At 40.1% G+C, this 13,351-nt stretch overlaps 1 non-coding gene across 1 annotated transcript; it reads left to right on the top strand.

Annotated features, from left to right (window-relative positions):
- Positions 1-3,866: 3,866 nt before the first annotated feature.
- On the top strand, positions 3,867-3,974 carry LOC148574512 (small nucleolar RNA R71). Its single transcript, XR_015905588.1, has one exon. It is a non-coding gene; the product is annotated as a small nucleolar RNA R71 (small nucleolar RNA).
- The last annotated feature ends 9,377 nt before the right edge of the window (positions 3,975-13,351 follow it).

Below are 13,351 nucleotides of genomic sequence, written 5' to 3'. Positions count from 1 at the left end.
AAAAAGAAGAGAATATACTACAAATTCCAAACTATCAATGAAACATAGTTTCAATCATATGAGCGGGACTTATAGCTTTTTGCCTCTTGAATAGTTTTGGCATCTCACTTTATCCATTTGAAGTTTAGAATGATTGGCATCCATAGGAACTTCAGATTTCGAATAGTGTTATTGACTCTCCTAGTTCAGTATGATGATTCTTGAACACAGCTTCTTTATGAGTCTTGGCCGTGGCCCTAAGCACTTTGTTTTCCAGTATTACTACCGGATACATAAATGCCACAGACACATAATTGGGTGAACCTTTTCAGATTGTGACTCAGCTTTGCTAAAGTCCCCAATCAGAGGTGTCCAGGGTTCTTAAGCACACTCTTTTTTTGCTTTGGACCTTGACTTCAACCGCTCAGTCTCAAGTTTTCACTTGACACCTACACGCCACAAGCACATGATTAGGGACAGCTTGGTTTAGCCGCTTAGACCAGGATTTTATTCCTTTAGGCCCTCCTATCCACTGATGCTCAAAGCCTTGGGATCCTTTTTATTTCCCTTGCCTTTTGGTTTTAAGGGTTATTGGCTTTTTGCTCTTGCCTCTTAGTTTTAAGAGCTTTGGCTTTTTCTACTTGCTTTTTCTTTCTATTTTTTTTTTTCGCCTATTTTTTTTTTTGTAAGCTTTGTTCTTTGCTGCTTTTTCTTGCTTCAAGAATCATTTTTATGATTTTTCAGATTATCAAATAACATGTCTCCTAGTCATCATTCTTTCAAGAGCCAACATATTTAACATTCTTAAACAACAACTTCAAAAGACATATGCACTGTTCAAGCATACATTCAGAAAACAAGAAGCATTGTCACCACATCAATATAATTAAGCTAAGTTCAAGGATAAATTCGAAACTCATGTACTTCTTGTTCTTTTTGAATTAAAACAGTTTTTATTTAAGAGAGGTGATGGATTCATAGGATATTCATAACTTTAAGACACAGTTACTAACTACTAATGATCATGTAATGAAGACACAAACATGGATAAGCACATAACATATAAAACGAAAAAAAAACAGAAAAGGTAAGAACAAGGAATGAGTCCACCTTAGTGATGTCCTTGAGCTCTTCTATGTCTCTTCCTTGTCTTTGCTGCTCCTCCTTCATTGCTTTTAGATCTTCTCTGATTTCATGAAGGAAGAAGGAGTGCTCTTGATGTTCCACCCTTAGTTGCTTCCAATAATTGTGTGGAAGAAAATGTATCCCCTAAGGTATCTCAGGGATCTCTTGATTTGCAGTCAAATGTTCTACCACTGAGCTATAGACCCTTGATGGAAGCTTTTGTCTTCCCTTTCCTCTTTCTAGAGGCTTCTCTGGCCTTAGGTGCCATCAATGGTTATGGAAAAAAACAAAAAAGCTATGCTTTTACCACACCAAACTTAGAATGTTGCTCGCCCTCGAGCAAAAGAAGAAAGAATAGAAGAAGAAGAGGGTGTGGAGGAGATGGATGGCTGTGTGTATTCGGCCATATGGGTGGGATTGGGTGGGAAAGAGATGTTGAATTTTGAAGGAAAGTGGGTGTTTGGATGTGAGTGGTAAAGAGTTAATAGGGAAGAGTGTTTATTGGGAATAGAGGATGATTGAGAAGAGAGAAGAGAGTGAGTGGAGGTAGGTGGGGATCCTGTGGGGTCCACAGATCCTTAGATGATCCTGTGGTGTCCACAGATCTTGAGGTGATCCTGTGGTATCCACAGATCCTGAGGTGTCAAGGCATTTACATCCCTGCACCAATTTAGGCATGCAAAATGCCCTTGCACACAACTCTGGGCGTTCAGCGCCAGGTTGGTGCCTATTTTGGGCGTTTAACGCCCCTTTGCTGCCATTTCTGGCGTTGAACGCCAGAACCATGCTTGTTCTAGGTGTTCAGCGCCAGGATGCTCCCATTCTGGGCGTTCAGCGCCAGAACTATGCTCTGTTCTGGCGTTTGAACGTCAGACAGATGCTCCTCCAGGGTGTGATTTTTCTTCTGCTGTTTTTGATTGCGTTTTTGATTTTTTTGCTTATTTTGTGACTCCACATGATCATGAACCTAAGAAAACATGAAAAACAGTAAAAATAAGAATTAGATAGACATTGGGTTGCCTCCCAACAAGTGCTTCTTTAATGTCAATAGCTTGACAGTGGGCTCTCATGGAGCCTCACAGATGTGCAGAGCTTTGTTGAGACTCTCCAACACCAAACTTAGAGTTTGGATATGGGAGTTCAACACCAAACTTAGAGTTTGGTTGTGGCCTCCCAACACCAAACTTAGAGTTTGACTGTGGGGGCTCTGGTTGACTCTGCTTGGAGAGAAGCTTTTTCTGCTTCCTCTCCATGGTTGCAGAGGGAGATCCTTGAGTTTTAAACACAAGGGAGTTCTCATTCCATTGAAGGAATATTTCACCTCTGTCAACATCAATCACAGCTCTTGCTGTGGCCAGGAAAGGTCTTCCTAGGATGATGGATTCATCCTCTTCCTTTCCAGTATCCAGGACTATGAAATCAGCAGGGATGTAAAGGCCCTCAACCTTTACTAATACATCTTCTACTTGTCCATAAGCCTGTTTTCTTGAGCTGTCTGCCATCTCTAATGAGATTTTAGCAGCTTGCACCTCATAGATTCCCAGTTTCTCTATTACAGAGAGGGGCATGAGGTTTATTCCTGAACCAAGGTCACACAGAGCCTTAAAGATCATGGTGCCTATGGTACAGGATATTATGAACTTTCCAGGATCCTGTCTCTTCTGAGGCAATGTCAGTTGATCCAGATCACTTAGTTCATTGATGAACAAGGGAGGTTCAACTTCCCAAGTATCAATGCCAAATAATTTGGCATTCAGCTTCATGATTGTACCAATAAACTTGGCAGTTTGCTCTTCAGTAACATCCTCATTCTCTTCTGAAGAGGAATACTCATCAGAGCTCATGAAGGGTATAAGGAGGTTCAATGGAATCTCTATGGTCTCTAGATGAGCCTCAGAGTCCTTTGGTTCCCCAGAGGGAAGCTCCTTATTGATCACTGGACGTCCCTGGAGGTCTTCCTCCTTGGGATTCATGTCCTCTCCTCTCCTCTGAGGTTCGGCCATGGCGCTTATGTCAATGGCCTTGCACTCTCCTTTTGGGTTCTCTTCTGTATTGCTTGGGAGACTACTAGGAGGGATTTCAGTGATCCTTTTACTCAGCTGGCCCACTTGTGCTTCCAGATTTCTAATGGAAGACCTTGTTTCATTCATGAAACTTACAGTGGCCTTAGATAGATCAGAGACTAGATTTGCTAAATTAGAAGCATTTTGTTCAGAGTTCTCTGTCTGTTGCTGAGTTGATGATGGAAAAGGTTTGCTAGTGCTAAACCTGTTTCTTCCACCATTATTAAAGCCTTGTTGAGGCTTTTGATCCTTCCATGAGAAATTTGGATGATTTCTCCATGTTGAGTTATAGGTGTTTCCATAAGGTTCACCTAAGTAATTTACCTCAGCTATTGCAGGGTTCTCAGGATCATAAGCTTCTTCTTCAGAAGATGCCTCTTGAGTACTGTTGGATGCAGCTTGCATTCCATGCAGACTCTGAGAAATCATATTGACTTGCTGAGTCAATATTTTATTCTGAGCCAATATGGCATTCAGAGTATCAACCTCAAGAACTCCCTTCTTCATAGGCGTCCCATTTCTTACAGGATTCCTTTCAGAAGTGTACATGAACTGGTTATAAGCAACCATGTCAATGAGTTCTTGAGCTTCTGCAGGCGTTTTCTTTAGGTGAATGGATCCACCTGCAGAGGTGTCCAGTGACATCTTTGATAGCTCAGATAAACCATCATAGAATATATCCAGGATGGTCCATTCTGAAAGCATGTCAGAAGGACACTTTTTGGTCAACTGTTTGTAACTTTCCCAAGCTTCATAGAGAGATTCACCTTCTTTCTGTTTGAAGGTTTGAACATCAGCTCTAAGCTTGCTCAGCTTTTGAGGAGGAAAGTACTTGGCTAAGAAAGCCGTGACCAGCTTATCCCAAGAGTTCAGGCTGTCTTTAGGTTGAGAATCCAACCATAATCTAGCTCTGTCTCTTACAGCAAAAGGGAAAAGCATGAGCCTGTAGATTTCAGGATCTATTCCATTAGTCTTAACAGTATCACATATCTGCAAGAATTCAGTTAAGAACTGAAAAGGATCTTCAGATGGAAGTCCATGAAACTTGCAGTTCTGCTGCATCAGAGAAACTAATTGAGGTTTCAGCTCAAAGTTGTTTGCTCCAATGGCAGGAATGGAGATGCTTCTTCCATGTAAATTGGAATTAGGTGCAGTAAAGTCACCAAGCATCTTCCTTGCATTATTATTATTTTCGGCTGCCATCTCCTCTGCCTGTTCGAAAATTTCTGAAAGGTTATCTCTGGATTGTTGTATTTTAGCTTCTCTTAATTTTCTCTTCAGAGTCTTTTCAGGTTCTGGATCTGCTTCCACAAGAATGTTCTTATCCTTGCTCCTGCTCATATGACAAGGAAGAATGGCCAGAAAAATGATAATAATAATAATAAGGATCCTTTATACCACAGTATAGGGATCCCTGTGTGAGTGGAAGAAAAGAGGGGGAGATATTTTCGAAAATTAGAGAGAGAGAGTTAGTTAGGTAGTTTTGAAAAAGTTAAGAAACAAACAAAAAAGTTAGTTAGTTAGTTGAAACAAATTTTGAAAAGATAAGAAGTTAGGAAGTTAGAAAAGATATTTTGAAAAGATATTTTTGAAAAAGATAAGATAAGAAGATATTATTTTTTTTTTTTGAAAAGATATGATAGGAATTAGTTTTGAAAAGGATTTGATTTTTGAAATCACAATTAATGACTTGATTCATAAGAAATCACAAGATATGATTCTAGAACTTAAAGTTTGAATCTTTCTTAACAAGCAAGTCACAAACTTCAAATTTTTGAATCAAAACATTAATTGTTTATGTTATTTTCGAAAATTTGGTATAAGAATAAGAAAAAGATTTTTGAAAAATATTTTTGAAATTTTCGAAAATAACTAAGAATTTTGAAAAAGATTTGATTTTTGAAAAAGATTTTGAAAAAGATAAGATTTTCAAATTGAAAATTTGATTTGACTCATGAGAAACAACTTGATTTTAAAAATTTTTGAAAAAGTCAACTCAAATTTTCGAATTTGATGAGAGAAAAAGGGAAAGATATTTTTTTTGATTTTTTGAATTTTTATGAAAACATGAAAAATATGCAATGCATGAAATTTTTAGATCAAAACATGAATGTATGCAAGAATGCCATGAATGTCAAGATGAACACCAAGAACACTATGAATGTCAAGATGAACATCAAGAACATAATTTTGAAAAATTTTAATGCAAAGAAAACATGCAAGACACCAAACTTAGAATTCTTTAATGCTTAGACACTAAGAATTCAAGAATGCATATGAAAAACAATAAAAGACACAAAACAAAAAATCATCAAGATCAAACAAGAAGACTTACCAAGAACAACTTGAAGATCATGAAGAACACCATGAATGCATGATATTTTCGAAAAAATGCAAGATGCATATGCAAGTGACACCAAACTTATGATATGACTCAAGACTCAAACAAGAAACAGAAAATATTTTTGATTTTTTTATGATTTTCTAATTTTTTTGGATTTTTTTTTTCGAAAATTATATGAAAAAAAAAATAAGGATTCCAAAATTTTTAATATGAATTCCAGGAATCTTGCATTCTTAGTCTAAAGCTTCAGTCCAGGAATTAGACATGGCTCACTAGCCAGCCAAGCTTTCAATGAAAGCTCCGGTCCAAAACACTAGACATGGCCAATAGCCAGCCAAGCTTCAGCATGTAATTCAGACATGACACGCCTGACATACCCTACAGTCGTGTAAGAGCTGATGGTTGGAAGCCTCAGTCCAAAAGAATTTAGACATGGCTTTACAGCCAGCCAGGCTTCACATGCTTCATGAAACACTAGAATTCATTCTTAAAAATTCTGAAGAAAATTTTTGAAAACATTTTTTTTTTTCGAAAACAAAAGAAGAGTTTTTGAAAAAAATTTTGAAAACTTTTTGAAAAGAAAACGAAAAGAAAGTTACCCAATCTGAGCAACAAGATGAACCGTCAGTTGTCCAAACTCAAACAATCCCCGGCAACGGCGCCAATAACTTGGTGGACGAAATTGTGTTCCATGTTCTTTGTACTTGTGTGAGATTAACAATATATAATTGTATTGAATCCTCATTGTGGCTCTATGTGTGGACACAACTCCGTTCAACTAACCAGCAAGTGCACTGGGTCGTCCAAGTAATACCTTACGTGAGTAAGGGTCGAATCCCACGGAGATTGTTGGTATGAAGCAAGCTATGGTCACCTTGTAAATCTCAGTCAGGCAGATATAAAGTGATAAGGGTGTTTTCGAATAATAAATAAAAGAAAGGATAGAAATACTTATGTAAATCGTTGGTAGGAATTTCAGATAAGCGAATGAAGATGCTTTTCGTTCTTCTGAACCTCTGCTTTTCTGCTGTCTTCATCCAATCAGTCTTACTCCTTTCCATGGCTGGCTTTATGTGATACATCACCACTGTCAATGGCTACTTTCGGTCATCTCTCGGGAAAATGATCCAATGCCCTGTCACGGCACGGCTAATCGTCTGGAGGCATCACCCTTGTCAATGGCTTCATCTTATCCTCTCAGTGAATAATATGCTCACGCACCCTGTCACGGCACGGCTATTCATCTGTCTGTTCTCGATCATGCCGGAATAGGATTTACTATCCTTTTGCGTCTGTCACTAACGCCCTGCAATCGCGAGTTCGGAGCTCGTCACAGTCATTCAATCATTGAATCCTACTCGGAATACCACAGACAAGGTTTAGACTTTCCGGATTCTCTTGAATGCCGCCATCATTCTAGCTTACGCCACGAAGATTCTGGTTAGGAGATCTAAGAGATATTCATCCTAGCTTATTTCATGTATAACGGAAGTGTTTGTCAGGCACGTGTTCATAGGGGAGATGGTGATGAGCGTCACACATAATCATCACCTTCATTACGTTCTTGAGTGCGAATGGATATCTTAGAAGCGAAATAAGATGAATTGAATAGAAAACAGTAGTACTTTGCATTAATCTTTGAGGAACAGCAGAGCTCCACACCTTAATCTATGGAGTGTAGAAGCTCTACCGTTGAAAATACATAAGTGAAAGGTCCAGGCATGGCCGTGTGGCCAGCCCCCATGGTCTAAGATAGCATACAACTTATCAAAAGATCAAAAGATGATCAAAAGATACCTAATACAATAGTAAAAGGTCCTATTTATAATAAACTAGTCACTAGGGTTTACATGAGTAAGTAATTGATGCATAAATCCACTTCCGGGGCCCACTTGGTGTGTGTTTGGGCTGAGCTTAAGTGTAGCACGTGCAGAGGCCATTTGTGGAGTTGAACGCCAGTTTCTGTGCCAGTTTGGGCGTTCAACTCTGGTTTTGGATCCTAATCTGGCGCTGGACGCCAGATTTGGGCAGAAGGCTGGCGTTGAACGCCAGTTTACGTCGTCAATTCTTGGCCAAAGTATGGACTATTATATATTTCTGGAAAGCCCTGGATGTCTACTTTCCAACGCAATTGGAAGCGTGCCATTTCGAGTTCTGTAGCTCTAGAAAATCCACTTTGAGTGCAGGGAGGTCAGAATCCAACAGCATCAGCAGTCCTTTTTCAACCTCTGAATCTGATTTCTGCTCAAGTCCCTCAATTTCAGCCAGAAAATACCTGAAATCACAGAAAAACACACAAACTCATAGTAAAGTCCAGAAATGTGAATTTAACACAAAATCTATTAAAAACATCCCTAAAAGTAACTAGATCCTACTAAAAACATACTAAAAACAATGTCAAAAAGCGTATAAATTATCCGCTCATCAGGGTGTATGGCGAAGAGTGTTATGGAAAGGTGTAAAGAGGAGAGAAGAAGAAGTGGGGTAGGTGGGGATCCTGTGGGGTCCACAGATCCTGAGGTGTCAAGAAATTTAAGTCCCTGCACCAATATGGTGTTCAAACGCCCATTCTGTGCCAATTCTGGCGTTTAACGCCAGCTCTGCTACCTTTCCTGGCGTTAAACGCCACTCTGCTGCCCATTTCTGGCGTTAAACGCCAGCCAGATGCCCATTTCTGGCGTTTAATGCCAGCCTGTGCCAGATAGCTATTTTTGGCATTAAACACCCAGAGTGCTGCCCATTCTGGCGTTTAACGCCCAGAATGCTGCCGGGCTAGACGTTAAATGCCCATTCTACTATCCTTACTGGCGTTTAAATGCCAGTAAGCCTGTCCTCCAGGGTGTGCTATTTTTAATGCTATTTTTCATTCTATTTTTGATTTTTTAGTTGTTTTTGTGACTTCACATGATCATCAACCTAAAGAAAACATAAAATAATAATGGAAAATAAATAAATATAATTAAATAACATTGGGTTGCCTCCCAACAAGCGCTTCTTTAATGTCAATAGCTTGACAGTGAGCTCTTAGAGAGCTTCACAGAGATTTAGAGCTTAATGATGGCCTCCCAACACCAAACTTAGAAGTTGAGTGTGGGGGCTCTGTTTGACTCTGTATTGAGAGAAGCTTTTCATGCTTCCTCTCTATGGTTACTGGTACGCGGAATCGTGATTACACTTTAATTATGTAAAATTCATTACTCTTTCTTTCCCTGGAAATGGCACCAAAAACATGATGCCAAGACCATGGTTCACAACTCCGTGTAACTAACCAGCAAGTGCACTGGGTCGTCCAAGTAATACCTTACGTGAGTAAGGGTCGAATCCCACGGAGATTGTTGGTATGAAGCAAGCTATGGTCACCTTGCAAATCTCAGTTAGACAGATATAAATTGATAATGGTGTTTTCGAATAATAATTAATAGAATAGGGATAGAAATACTTATGTAATTCATTGGTGAGAATTTCAGATAAGCGAATGGAGATGCTTTCGTTCTTCTGAACCTCTGCTTTCCTGCTATCTTCATCCAATCAGTCTTACTCCTTTCCATGGCTGGCTTTATGTGATACATCACCACTGTCAATGGCTACTTTCGGTCATCTCTTGGGAAAATGATCCAATGCCCTGTCACGGCACGGCTAATCGTCTGGAGGCATCACCCTTGTCAATGGCTTCATCTTATCCTCTCAGTGAAAATGGTCAACGCACCCTGTCACGGCACGGCTATTCATCTGTCGGTTCTCGATCATGCTGGAATAGGATTTACTATCCTTTTGCGTCTGTCACTAACGCCCCGCAATCGCGATTTTGGAGCTCGTCACAGTCATTAATTCATTGAATCCTACTCGGAATACCACAGACAAGGTTTAGACCTTCCGGATTCTCTTGAATGCCGCCATCATTCTAGCTTACACCACGAAGATTCTGGTTAGGAGATCTAAGAGATACTCATTCAGTCTAAGGTAGAACGGAAGTGGTTGTCATGCACGCGTTCATAGGGAATGATGATGGTTGTCATGTTCATCACATTCAGATTGAAGTACAAATGAATATCTTAGAAGCGAAACAAGATGAATTGAATAGAAAACAGTAGTACTTTGCATTAATCTTTGAGGAACAGCAGAGCTCCACACCTTAATCTATGGAGTGTAGAAACTCTACCGTTAAAATACATAAGTGAAAGGTCCAGGCATGGCCGAATGTCAAGCCCCTCTGATCTAAGAACCAGGCGTCCAAAGATGGTCAAAATGACGCCTCATACAATAATAAAAGGTTCTATTTATAATAAACTAGCTACTAGGGTTTACAGAAGTAAGTAATTGATGCATAAATCCACTTCCGGGGCCCACTTGGTGTGTGCTTGGGCTGAGCTTGAGTGTTGCACGTGTAGAGGTCCTTTTGTGGAGTTGAACGCCAGCTTTTGTGCCAGTTTGGGCGTTCAACTCTGGTTTTGGCTCCTTTTCTGGCGCTGGACGCCAGATTTGGGCAGAGAACTGGCGTTGAACGCCGGTTTGTGTCATCTAAACTTGGCCAAAGTATGGACTATTATACATTTCTGGAAAGCCCTGGATGTCTACTTTCCAACGCAATTGGAATCGCGCCATTTCGAGTTCCATAGCTCCAGAAAATCCACTTTGAGTGTAGGGAGGTCAGAATCCAACAGCATCAGCAGTCCTTCTTCAACCTCTGAATCTGATTTTTGCTCAAGTCCCTGAATTTCAGTCAGAAAATACCTGAAATCACAGAAAAACACACAAACTCATAGTAAAGTCCAGAAATGTGAATTTAACATAAAAACTAATGAAAACATCCCTAAAAGTAACTAGATCCTACTAAAAACAATGTCAAAAAGCGTATAAATTATCCGCTCATCACAACATCAAACTTAAATTGTTGCTTGTCCCCAAGCAACTGAAAATCAAATAGGATAAAAAGAAGAGAATATACTATAAATTCCAAACTATCAATGAAACATAGCTTCAATCAAATGAGCGGGACTTATAGCTTTTTGCCTCTTGAATAGTTTTGGCATCTCACTTTATCCATTGAGGTTCAGAATGATTGGCATCTATAGGAACTCAGAGTTCAGATAGTGTTATTGATTCTCCTAGTTCAGTATGATGATTCTTGAACACAGCTTCTTTATGAGTCTTGGCCGTGGCCCTAAGCACTTTGTTTTCCAGTATTACCACCGGATACATAAATGCCACAGACACATAATTGGGTGAACCTTTTCAGATTGTGACTCAGCTTTGCTAAAGTCCCCAATTAGAGGTGTCTAGGGTTCTTAAGCACACTCGTTTTTTGCTTTGGACCTTGACTTTAACCGCTCAGTCTCAAGTTTTCACTTGACACCTACACGCCACAAGCACATGGTTAGGGACAGCTTGGTTTAGCCGCTTAGACCAGGATTTTATTCCGTTAGGCCCTCCTATCCACTGATGCTCAAAGCCTTAGGATCTTTTTTATTTGCCCTTACCTTTTGGTTTTAAGGGTTATTGGCTTTTTGCTCTTGCCTCTTGGTTTTAAGAGCTTTGGCTTTTTCTGCTTGCTTTTTCTTTTTTTTTCTTTCTATATATATATATATATATATATATATATATATTTTTCGCCTTTTTTTTTTCTGCAAGCTTTGTTCTTTGCTGCTTTTTCTTGCTTCAAGAATCATTTTTATGATTTTTCAGATTATCAAATAACATGTTTCCTAGTCATCATTCTTTCAAGAGCCAACATATTTAACATTCTTAAACAACAACTTTAAAAGACATATGCACTGTTCAAGCATACATTCAAAAAACAAGAAGCATTGTCACCACATCAATATAATTAAGCTAAGTTCAAGGATAAATTCAAAACTCATGTACTTCTTATTCTTTTGAATTAAAACATTTTTCATTTAAGAGAGGTGATGGATTCATAGGACATTCATAACTTCAAGACATAGTTACTAACTACTAATGATCATGTAATGAAGACACAAACATGGATAAACACTTAACATAGAAAATGAAAAACAGAAGAAATAAGAACAAGGAATGAATCCACCTTAGTGATGGTGGCGTTTCCTTCTTGAGGAACCAATGATGTCCTTGAGCTCTTCTATGTCTCTTCCTTGTCTTTGTTGCTCCTCCTTCATTGCTTTTTGATCTTCTCTGATTTCATGGAGCATGATGGAGTGCTCTTGATGTTCCACCCTTAGTTGTCCCATATTGGAACTCAATTCTCCTAGGGAGGTGTTAATTTGCTCCCAATAGTTTTGTGGAGGAAAGTGCATTTGAGGCATCTCCGGGATCTCATGGTGATGAGCTTCATACGCCTCTTGAGCTCCATGAGTGGGCTCTCTAGCTTGCTCCATCTTTTTCTTGGTGATGGGCTTGTCCTCTTTGATGAGGATATCTCCCTCTATGTCAATCCCAGCCGAATTGCATAGGTGGCAAATGAGGTGAGGAAAGGCTAACCTTGCCATGGTGGAGGACTTTTCAGCCACCTTGTAGAGTTCTTGAGGTATAATCTCATGAACTTCCACCTCTTCTCCAATCATGATGCTATAGATCATGATGGCCCGGTCTATAGTAACTTTAGACCGGTTGCTAGTGGGAATGATTGAGCATTGAATGAACTCCAACCATCCTCTAGCTACAGGCTTGAGGTCCAATCTTCTTAGTTGAACCGGCTTGCCTTGGAGTCAATCTTCCATTGAGCTCCTTCTACACATATGTCCATAAGGACTTGGTCCAACCTTTGATCAAAGTTGACTCTCCTTGTGTAGGGGCGTGCGTTCTCTTCCATGTTTGGCAAGTTGAACGCCAACCTCACATTCTCTGGACTAAAATCTAAGTATTTCCCCCGAACCATTGTAACATAGTTCTTTGGATCCGGGTTCTTACTTTGATCATGGTTCTTGGTGATCCATGCATTGGCATAGAACTCTTGAACCATTAGGATGCCGACTTGTTGGATGGGATTTGTTAGAACTTCCCAACCTCTTCTTTGAATTTCATGTCGGATCTCCGGATACTCATTTCTTTTGAGTTTGAAAGGGACCTCGGGGATCACCTTCTTCTTGGCCACAACATCATAGAAGTGGTCTTGATGGGCTTTGGAGATGAACCTTTCCATCTCCCATGACTCGGATGTGGAAGCTTTTGTCTTCCCTTTCCCCTTTCTAGAGGATTCTCCGGTCTTAGGTGCCATCAATGGTAATGGAAAAACAAAAAGCTTATGCTTTTACCACACCAAACTTAGAATTTTGCTCACCCTCGAGCAATAAAAGAAAGAATAGATGAAGAAGAAGAAAAAATGGAGGAGAGGGAGAGTGGGGAGTGTTTCGGCCAAGAAGGGTGTAGAGGGGTGTGTTGTGTGAATTTGATGAAGAATGGAGGGCTTTATATAGGGAAGGGAGGGGGGAAAGGTTTCGGCCATATGGGTGGGTTTGGGTGGGAAATTGGTTTTGAATTTTTGAAGGTAGGTGGAGTTTATGAGGTAGGTTTATGGGGAAGAGTGGATGGATGTGAGTGGTGAAGAGGTGATGGGGAAGAGAGTTTGAGGTGATTGGTGAAAGGTTTTTGGGGAAGAGTGTTATGGGGTTGTGTGAAAGAAAGTGGTGAGAAGAAGTGAGTGGAGGTAGGTGGGGATCCTGTGGGGTCCACAGATCCTGAGTGGATCCTGTGGGGTCCACAGATCCTGAGTGGATCCTGTGGGGTCCACAGATCCTGGGTGGATCCTGTGGGGTCCACAGATCCTCAGGTGTTCAAGGATTTACATCCCTGCACCCATTAGGCATGTAAAAATGCCTTTGCACACAACTCTGGGTGTTTAGCGCCAGGTTGGTGGCCATTTTGG

Source organism: Arachis ipaensis, chromosome B2 (genome assembly GCF_059453495.1).
Source record: "Arachis ipaensis isolate K30076 ecotype BB chromosome B2, ASM5945349v1, whole genome shotgun sequence".
NCBI classification, from domain to species: Eukaryota; Viridiplantae; Streptophyta; class Magnoliopsida; order Fabales; family Fabaceae; genus Arachis; species Arachis ipaensis.
The sequence above is the reverse complement of the archived record's forward strand: the minus strand, read 5'-3'. Positions and strand labels throughout refer to the sequence as shown.